The following is a 6,435-nucleotide window of genomic DNA, read 5'->3' on the forward strand; positions in this document are numbered from 1 at the left end:
CTGGTTAGGATACTCTCAGAGTTTCAAGCATCTAAAATAAGAGCAATTTCTTCTCCTGGGGTAGTGGAGCAAGAGCAAAGGAAGAACTCATTTCAATTAACTAACAACAGCAGAAAAAAATACCCCGTTTGAGTTTGTTATCCACCACCTACCACTTTTAAACCGAGTGATTTTTCTCCACAGGAATGAGGGGGGGGGCGGGGGGGAAATGGAAGAACATTAGAACAGTTTACCCTTAAAAAACAAAGGAAGAAGATTTGTTAGTGTGTGCACATGGCTCTGGTTGGGCATTTACACCTCTAGTGGTTATGCAATGTCATTGGTTTCTTTCCCCTGGAAAACAGTATGTTCTCTAAGGGTTGTATACAAGTTCTCATGCCAAATGCTACAAATACTTCTAACTTTAGGATGAGCTGTTTCTGCACTCTTAAGCAAGCTGCCTTCTCTGCTCTGTGTCTCAGTCTCCCCTTCTGCAGACACGGAATAATAATGCTCATCTATTTTAACACTTTAGGACTTCCTATTTCAAAATGCAATGCAAATTTGCAGTCTTAGACCACTCAAAGGATCATTACACACCATACTGAAGGCCAGCATTGTGGACATTTTTATTGCCCAGATGGCTGATTGCACTAGGCTAAGAGTCCAAAAACACAGATAAATTTTGTCTTGCTTATTTTTATGCAAATGGTTTTCTTAGCAACCTGTAGGTATATTTACTTTATTTTGCTCTGCTGGAAACATAGTGAAGATATACTTTCTATGTTGTCTCCGAGAAAAAGGCTCATAAAGGGTAAATTGTTCTACTAGAAATACTCTCCTATTAGATGAAGTTAGTTTACCCTTTGGCAGGAATATACCTAGCTTTCAACTGCAGTTACAGCTCCTTGAACATTTATAATACACATTTTAATGGAAGGAATTTCAGGCTCTTCTATTAAATGCAATTTAATGTCAACTCTGAGGGAGAAGAAGGGGTCTTTCAAGCATTTTTTTACCCAGAAAGCATGTTACAGATTCTAAAAATAGGCTGTGCATACATTAATGGCTGTATTATGAGGTAGCCAAAACTGGAAAGATGTTGAGCACTTTTTAAACTCCCATTGGCTCCAGGAGGGCTCAGTACTTCACAGAATCCGCCTGAGGGAGAGGGAAGGAGAACAAAGTGAGAATACACAGTCCCAGCAGTGCTCTGGCTATGCATGCAAACCTTTTGCAGTCAAAATGCCCCACAGGAGCATGAAAGGATGTTTCAGTCTGTAGCTCATTTAATCAAGGACTCCCCCTAACCAGAGGTGTTCAGAAGGAATGGATCTTGTCATGTGAACTAAAGGCTAAAACAGGAGAGGCTGCTTTGACTTTGGATTGTACATTGAAAAAAAACCTTTTAGCAGAATAGTGCATGTTGGGGGAGAACAGAAAAAACCCCCATGCCCACCCCATGTTGTTTGCAGGTATTACAGAGGAGAGGGCTGCTTTTAAAGCCCATTATTTCCTTCCACTTCTTGAGTAAGTGTACAAAGCTTCAATCCCTCTTGCTTTACAAATTATTTTGTTGAGCAACAGACGAAGGTTTTAGTTACTCCAACACTGCACTGGTAACAGAGCCAAACGAGCTAACTGAGCTTCTTTGCAAAGACTCTGGTCTCCTGTGTTTCCAAATCTGGTAGCTGAGGATGGAAACGTTACCCTATTCTTCAGCGGAGTGTCCGGGACATCCATGTTCTCATGGCAGGAAGATTTTAAAAAGCACCAGACAAGAGCTGATGGATGACTCCAGTTGTGGTGGCCTTTTGACTTAAGTGACTTCGGGTGTTGAATAGTAAGGACCAATTTTTAATGAAGCCAGGTACCTTGGACACAACTTTTTCTTCCTTGTGCAAAGGAAGCCTTGCACAACCAGAGAGCCTCTTAGTCCATGGCAGGCATTGTCACCCTCCTGCCCCTCCTGGACACTTTCCAGGGGGATGCACCAAAGCTATTCAGACTGATTTTTAAGATCAGTTTTTTCCAACTCTTGAGTTTTGGTGGCAGTATCAGGTAAGGGAAGTACTCCCCTGTCTGCCCCTGTCTGGTTATTCTTACTCTGTACCTTAGTACTGTGGTTTTAAGCCTGATCACATGGCAGGGGTAATCACTGTGGTGCAGAAAATATCACTCTGACAGTGCTGCCAAAGCCAGGCTGCCTGCAGATCATAGCCTGCCTCCATCCTTGAGTTTCAACTTGGCTCTTCCATGAGAAGCCTCACCTTTAGGTGTCCCTGCCCCAGAGACACTCACCATAGTTTCAGGTGGAAATGCATGTTGGCTGGCTAGTGGCTGCTACTGTTTCAACAATCTATTTCCTTTAAAGAGGTCAAAGATCTAAACTGAAGTAGTGAAACCTGCCAGCTTCACTGGTCATGCTCAAAAAATATACATTTCATTTATTCCTTATGGTGAAAATTTCCTTTATCCCCTGTTTGCAGTGGTGGATACTCCTTATTACTCAGCATAAAGCCTACTGCCAAAAATGAGGACTTAAATTATGAAAATAGTAGAAAAGCCTCTTCCTCTCTTGAGAAGTAAATAGTTCCTGGATGTGGACAGAAAGTGGGTGAATCATCCTGCCTCTGTGCTAAGGGTGTTGAAGCCACAATGGTTAAAAGGAGCCCAAAATTACTTTGAAACCATGACAGGGAGAGATCTTCTTAGATATTTAGATGACATTCCTCCTAAATGTAGATACAGTCTGGGAGACAGTAATTCTTGGGGACTGTAACTGGTGAGGGCAGAAGAAAATGCTGCAGTGGACTGTAGGCTGTAGGATGTGGAGAAAAATGTAGATAGTACAGAAATAGCCTTTAGAATTCTTCATAGCCTACTTCTATATGACAGAATGCAAGTATCCCTATAACTTCCACTACACTGATGAAGAAACCTGAAAAAGCAGGGCTGACATGTCACAGCACAAGGTTAGAGCTACAAGCTCATTTGACTTCATTTGTGTTTCTAGCCATGGTTCATACCACAAATATAAGAGCCAAGAGTTACCTGCCCTTGAGCTTCTTAAGCACCGTGATTTGGCCCTGGCCTCTTTTCAAATCCAGGCAATTTTGCTGCATCACCTCGATTGTGTTTGCATCGGTTGAAGATCTGAGGATTTTCTTTGGCCAGAGCAACCTTTACAGGGCCTGAGTCCTTTCAGCAAGCTTATTAACAGTATGTGGTAGGTACCCTGCATGTATTTTAAATGAATGAAATAGTTTACAAGTTTGTGAAAGTAAAATGCAAGACCATAAAATTGATAGGTTAAAATCAATCTAATAAATGGCCAAGCAAATACATGCATTCCCATAACCTTTTATGACTCCAGTGAGACAGTAAGATGACAAAAATGCAAGTGGATTAAACATAGGCTGTTGGCATCTTTATTCTCTAAAGTGCAATTGCCAGTAATGACTCTCAAAACTTAAATATGGAAAATAGTAAAACTGCATGTCATGCAAGAAGGAATAAAATGTGTTTTAATAAAGCACATCTTTCTACTTTATTTAAAGTCAAATACATGTTCCTATTTTCTGCTGAAGAGCAATCGTGGCACAGTGCCTGCACACACGTAAAAAAACTTGTCAAGTGTAAAGGCCCAGCCTCGCAGTATTTTTAAAAGTGCACCAGAGATACAATTTATGCTCTGACAATAAAAAGAACTAATAATAAAAGATATTTTCACCTGGAAGATGTCTATGTCCTTTGGGACTATTTGGCCTTCCTGCACATCCATTTTACATTCCATGAAGCAGATAAGCTTGTGAATTCCACCATCCTCCTCAGCACACCACTAGTCTAATGTGAACTCTTTTTTCCTGTGTGTAAGCATTTTCCAGGAAAATTTTTCTGGAGCCACACAGTAACAGATGTTTATTACTAACCCAACTTTAATGAATAGCAATTGTGCCCAGATTTAATGTCTGGTCAACATTACACTGCTGTAATAGGGGCACTCCTGACCCAGGAGGGGAGAGGACATGTATATGCATGTCCTGCCACCTGAGCTGAGAATGAGATTAGATTGCGGGGGGCTACCAACTTGGCCCCAGGCAATGAGTGCCAGAAGTGCTCAGTGGCAGGATTTAGAGCTGTGCACAGTTCTACTTTTCACTGCAAAAGGGGATGTTGTACTTTTGGACTTACTGGATTAAGGGTTTTCTGAAACAGGATCATACTCACAGGGGAATAACAAACTGACCCTGCATGTTCAGCATTACGCATAGGAGTACTTCTACCTTTCATACTCATAAAATTCAGCAGGATCTGGCATCAGGATGACATTTTCAAGCCCTTTAGGTATAGAATTTCCAGCTTGGGCTCAATTCCCATGAGCATGAAGTGACAAGCACACAGGGGTGTGCATGATTTGAATATTTTAAGTAAGTTGGAAGCATGGCACCTGTCAGACTAAAAGAGAAAAATAGAACCAAATATTTAATGCTTAAACCTACAGGATGGCACATGCCAACTTTGGCCTAAGTTGAGAACCCCCAGGCAAGGCCTTGCAGAGTCCAGCTGAGGCCAGTCCTACACAGTGCTGGGAGCCTCAGAGGTTTATTGAGTGACACACAGGTCGTGGGAAGGCTAACAACAACAACGATCATTCTATTGCAAAGGCAGAAAATACCAGTCAGAATGAGCAGAAGTCAAGTTCTTTCATTGCTTAAACAGAAGCAGTGCAAGGCTGACATCTTTGAAAAAGGGGGGGTTACTCTCGCGGTTCTCTTCCTAGAAGTTTCACTTCCTTAGGGTATGTGGTTATTTCGAGTCAGCACAGCAAGTGCCAGAAGAGAACACATTTTGTTTTCTTGTTTTATTTTTATATTGAAGATCAGGCAAGACCACCATGTACTGGAACAAAAGGAGGGATTACAGAAGCCAACCCTGAGAAAAAGGAGCTCTGTGGGTATCTTCCAACAGTACAAAGTTTCACGGTAATTCCTTTCCTGTGAAGCCACACTGGGCTCTCTGAACAGCTAATATGTGGTACCTGGGACATGTCTAGCCCAGCAGTGATGTGAAAACTCTTTTTGTGGTAATCCAAGGTGAAGTGTGTGGGCCTCTGCCACATGCTTTGCTCTGTGAAGGGCTACACACCTCTGTATGGGAAGTGAGTGCCTTCAGGTTGTTTGCCTTGTCTGTTTTGTATCACTATGTGCCTGGCACTGTTCTCTATGAAGTCGGTTTGGTAGGAATAGGATCTGCTCTGTCATCTTGAGTATCACCCACCTGTTTTCAAAACCACAGATTTCTCAAAAGAAATGTCTGCAGGTGTTATAGAACAAGGCTGCAGCACACAGGCACATGCCTTTCTGTCGGGAGAGATGGGGCTCAGTTGTTTGCATTCTTTATACATGACTGTGCTTCAGAGAGAGCTAAACACAGTTTTGTTATGTAGAAGCAAAACAGAGAAAATATACAATTGGGACATCATTGCATTTGTTGGAGTTGCTTTAACATAGAGGCTGCTGGCACTGAATGATGTAGGCAGCTACTTGTAATGTTATCTATTGAAAAGAGCATGATTTAGTTATTTAATTACACATTTTAGAGAAAAGTATTACATATCTTTCGCCTTTGTGCCACCCCATCATGCTTATTTGTGCTACCCTAAGCTGATCCAGCTGTGATGCTCCCCAAGCACTGGTTTTTGGCTGATCCTTGTAACTGTGGTCTTGCCTGTGGGCTCTGCTGGTTTTTCTGAAAGGTTAAACAGCACCTGAATTGTTACCATGGGAATTCCTGGCCTCCTGAGCCACAGATGTCACTCTGGCAGAAACTGGCTTAAATTTTACAATACATAGTGTGAATGTAATGATGTCTGACCTCCCCAAATTATACAAACAGGAAGGGTCTCCTGCCCCGGGCCATGGCATGACCCAGGGAAGTCGCTCACCACCTGCCTTGGCCCTGCCGAGCCACCCTGCCTCAGAAAGCCTGGTGCCGGAGGCCACTGCCTTCCAGCAGGATCTAGTCCTGGATGATGCATCCTACATCACAGCACTGTCATTTGCTTCACCTTCAGTGTCTACATCTTAACCCTGCAGCTTGAAGGCATTTGCAGGTATCCAGGCATCTCCCACACACTTCCTTGCTCTACAGTGCAGCTCCGGTTTTGCCAGATGCCTGCTGCGGCCCCCACCAGCTCTCCCCGTGCCCCGCTCTCTGGGCGTTCGGGCAGTGCATGGCGTGGGGTCCCGGTGGGAATGAGGGACTGTATTTGCAGCACAGACCTCCCCATCTCTCTCCGGTATGGGATGCTGCTGGAGGCTCCTTCAGGGATGCCATCCGGCCCGACTATTATCAAAATGCCGAAGGAGTTCCAGGCACCAGCTATGTACTCCCTTCCTCCTGTTTTTCCTCTCTGTGCTGGCCGCCCTCCCCGCCGGAGGTGCAGCCTCGGTT

The sequence above is a fragment of the Corvus moneduloides genome, chromosome 1, assembly GCF_009650955.1.
Source record: "Corvus moneduloides isolate bCorMon1 chromosome 1, bCorMon1.pri, whole genome shotgun sequence".
In the NCBI taxonomy this organism is placed as follows: Eukaryota; Metazoa; Chordata; class Aves; order Passeriformes; family Corvidae; genus Corvus; species Corvus moneduloides.